The following is a 3,924-nucleotide window of genomic DNA, read 5'->3' on the forward strand; positions in this document are numbered from 1 at the left end:
AATAGTTCAATGTGGTACTTGAGACTTATCGTCAAAGCTACTTTTCTCTTCTTTGTACTTTTTATGAGACTGTCCCAAATTTTTACCATCCCTGCATTCCCATTTCCAGAGACTATTTTGACAATCCTTCCTCTCATTGCGTTCATTGAAGTATCCTTGAAAATGCATTTTGAAATTGTAATATTTCTCTTGCCTCCAGGGGTAACCAGACTTAATGCTCCATAGCCGCTTCTTTTCATCTCCTTCATGAATGTAGAAGTTAATGTCACAATTCCACTACTTAGTAAAACGTCTACAGCCACGCACTGGCGTTTATGTTCTCCATGATTTCCTTCCTATTGTTGAACAGTTACATTTCTGAGCGTAAAATATAACCTGCGGGGACACCAATGACTTTTCGGTGCGCCTTAAGCGGTTCTTCCAATTGATATCATGCAACAATACCTGGCTTTGCATTTACGGAATATAACATTGGTAAGGTCGACTTTCAGGAGTCCATGTTTGCTATTGGCAGAAAGTGATCCGCCGGCACCGGCTTCATTATTGTGGAAGTTAGAGTTTATTATTCTTAACGATGTATTAATACGATAATTTAAGGACAGGCAAAAACCAGAACTTTCTGAATGTGCAGATTGGTTATAAAAAATGGAGTCTCCAATAACTATATCAGCCCTGTGTGACTGAACCACAATGCATTGTCCCGATGTGTTGTCATGGCAACTCAAGGAGATGAACTTTGCTTTTGTTTCTCTAGCATGTGAGAAATATAAGGCTCGCCAACTTTACATTGCTTACTTCTGATTTTTAACGTTTGCGATGTAGCTCGATATCTTCGAATGTTTCGTTCGTGATTGCATTTGAAATGTTAAGATCTAGAAAGGGGCCTTCGTTAGAGAAACTTTTGACCCTACGGCAAAGAATGTGGATGTATACAACGGAATAAATTTTTTCTGCGACGGATCTGATCTTTACGATTCCTCTTCCAGTATGGCGCCGGCTTAGACCATTTTTCCAAAGAGTGCGTCTTCGATTCTTGGTGTAACTTCGCGACTTTTCACTTAAGTATTATATAGTAGAAGGACGTGAATGCATTGGAAATTATTTCGAAACTTTGACCTGCCTTGAAGATCAAGATGGAAAGATCCAATGTTCTGTATTTTGATGGCCAAGGCTCTTGAAGCATTGTGAAAGGAACAGTTGTGTATTGTGATGCGGAGGCAGTCATTACAGTTTAGTGGAGTTTCTTGAAAAACAATTCCTGAAAGCTCCAACGTAAACTTCAGCTGCTCCCCATTTCCCCTCTGGAAATAAAATCCCTTAGTACACGAAACGTGTGGGGTGGAGTAGAAACCCTTCATAGTCAAGTTGTTGTTGACGTATCGGGCGAGACGTAAATACACAGGGCGTGAAATTGCGCCTAATACAGGCGCCAATGCGACTAAATTTTTCCCTTTGGCGACCAAATCTTGAAAATTAGTCGCCAAATTGGCGACTAGAATGTTTCATCACAACCTTACCGAGAGATATAGGGAATCAAAAAGATTTGCAAAGATAAATCCGCGGCAAACTTCCTCCTTTAAGTTTGTTTCCAAAACTCAGCTCAAGCATCTCAATCGATAACTAGACGCCATCTTGGATTTAGGTGAGCTTGAAAGTTGTATATCATCCATCCTAGTGTCCACTTTGTAGAACGTTAGAGATCTTTTCCCTAAATTAATTTTGGAGGGTCTATCTTAAACGTTGACAGCTTAAAAAAAGGTTTTGTTTGTCTTTGAAAATGGCAACCAACTTTTTTTGAATTGGTTACCACTTTGAAGAATTTAGGAGCCAAGTGGCTATCAGAAAAAAAAATTAATTTCACGCCCTGACCTACGCCAATGCCTACGCGATGAACCGCTTGAGAAATCGACTGACAGGGACGAATTTGGCTGCCACAAGTTTTAGTGTCACTTCCATAACAAGAAACACAAACATTCGCAACGTTTGATCCCGAAATTGTCACGGATTACAAAATAGAAAGTGTTTTAGGGAAACTGCAAGAGGACTTCTAGAGTATATAAGCATTAATCCTTGGTTTTTCTTTTTGTTGTGAATTTTTAATCTTTTTTTATTTTTAAATCTTAAAATGTTTCAACATTTCTTAAGGATAAGCTATTTCATTTCTTCATCGAGAACGTAAAAAAGTCTCTCTTGGTTTTTATTTTTTCGAATTATCACTGTTTCGCTGGAGGGATGAATGATTGACAATATATTTGTGTAACAAAAAGAGATCTAAACTGTGTATACAGTTTCTTGCAGCGCCACATCACAACTTAAGCATAACGTTAGTGTGCCGTGTTGCCTTTAATATGGAAAATTCATAATTTGTCGTCGCAGTTTACGTTACGTTCTCAGACCACGAAAATGTTGGTGTTTTTGCGGTAATAGGAACCTTAAGCAGTCAGGAAAAAAAAATGAAATTCTGCCTTAAATTAGAATTTCAAAAATGACTGCATTTGTTTACCGTCTCATACGGCGCCACACCTCAACTTCAGCATAACGTGTAAAGGAAGCGTTGAGTTCCAAATGGAAATTAAAATAATTTTCCGTCGCGGTTTCGGTTCACAGACAACGCAAATTGTGGTGATTTCACGTTGTTGTTTTGCATGGGATGGCTAAGAAATGTACAAAGTTTTAAAACGCAAATCCTGAGCCATTGTTCTGCCAATTAGATCTTTTGTTTTTCCATGTCCTCGTTGCCGTCGCTGTCGTGGTTTGCTTAAGGTCCTTAAAGTTTTGCAGAGGACGGCTAAGAAATGTACAAAGTTTTAAAACGCTCCTTCCGAGCTATCACGACTCGCCGGTACGTAAAACGATCTGAGAAGTCATCAAACAACCCTGACTCGATTTAATGATGTTAAAATTTACTGTTTCAGTTTTTCCTCGTTAATAGTCTTTACTGCCTGAGTGGCCCCGGTTTATGTTTTCGTACGAGTCCAAATTCCTCCGTGCTGCAAAAGTGAAAGAGCTTCGAAAGTTGTATTAAATTTCGCTGTGAGTCCTGAGACACTGCCAAAGAAACAGAAACTCTTCTTGGTTTTGGGCCAATGGATTAGCGGAACAGCAGAACAGAGAAAATGTCTGCATGCAGCACTTCTTTTGAGATTTGGTAGAACGCTTTGGGCGTAAATGGTTTTTGATGGAAAATTTGACGTGGATTCAGTAAAAGGTCTGACCAGGGTAAACCTCGCTAGTCACTTCGGTCTCGAAACTTCACATCCGTCCTAATAAGTTACATTTTCTAAAGCTCAAAATCAAACAAACAGCTAAATTTGATTCATCTATAGACTCCGACAGTTACACGCTGATCTAACAGTGTTTATCTTTCCAAGCGTTTCTTTCTCGAAAGCCTCTATACTTCATTTAATTTGTTTTTATTGTAAATTTTTTAATGAGACGTTTATTTACAACTCAAATAGCCTTTCCCACCGATTTGGACAGAATTTAATGGGGAGCCAAAGCAAACGACCGCGTCTCATCATAAGCTGAGCCTGGTACTAGAGTTTTACATCTCAAATGGTACTTTCGTGCGATATGTCAAATGACGTTGGCATCCGATTAGCATTAGTGAGATTCCATTAATTAACCAGCGAGGTTTCAAATTGATCACAACAAGTTCAACCAAACAGGCTTATTAATATAGGTAATATGACCGAGTGGAGTCCAATTCGGTCTGTAATCATACGAGTGAATCATTGCGTTTGTGATATTTTTTCGCCTTCACGAGCTGTTTGGGGCGTCTTCAAACGGCCCATGAAGGCAAAGAAATACCACGAATACATCGATCAACATTTCATTTAACTTTAATGAGATGTTATTTTTGCCAAATTTCCTGAAATTCCTCCGGTAATAAATCTATTGTCTAAAGCGATTGTCCACGTGGAT

At 38.9% G+C, this 3,924-nt stretch overlaps 1 pseudogene; it reads right to left on the minus strand.

Moving 5' to 3' along the window:
* Nucleotides 1-407: 407 nt before the first annotated feature.
* LOC131787522 (uncharacterized) lies at nucleotides 408-1,608 on the minus strand (annotated as a pseudogene).
* Nucleotides 1,609-3,924: the final 2,316 nt, after the last annotated feature.

This window comes from Pocillopora verrucosa, chromosome 14 (assembly GCF_036669915.1).
Source record: "Pocillopora verrucosa isolate sample1 chromosome 14, ASM3666991v2, whole genome shotgun sequence".
In the NCBI taxonomy this organism is placed as follows: Eukaryota; Metazoa; Cnidaria; class Anthozoa; order Scleractinia; family Pocilloporidae; genus Pocillopora; species Pocillopora verrucosa.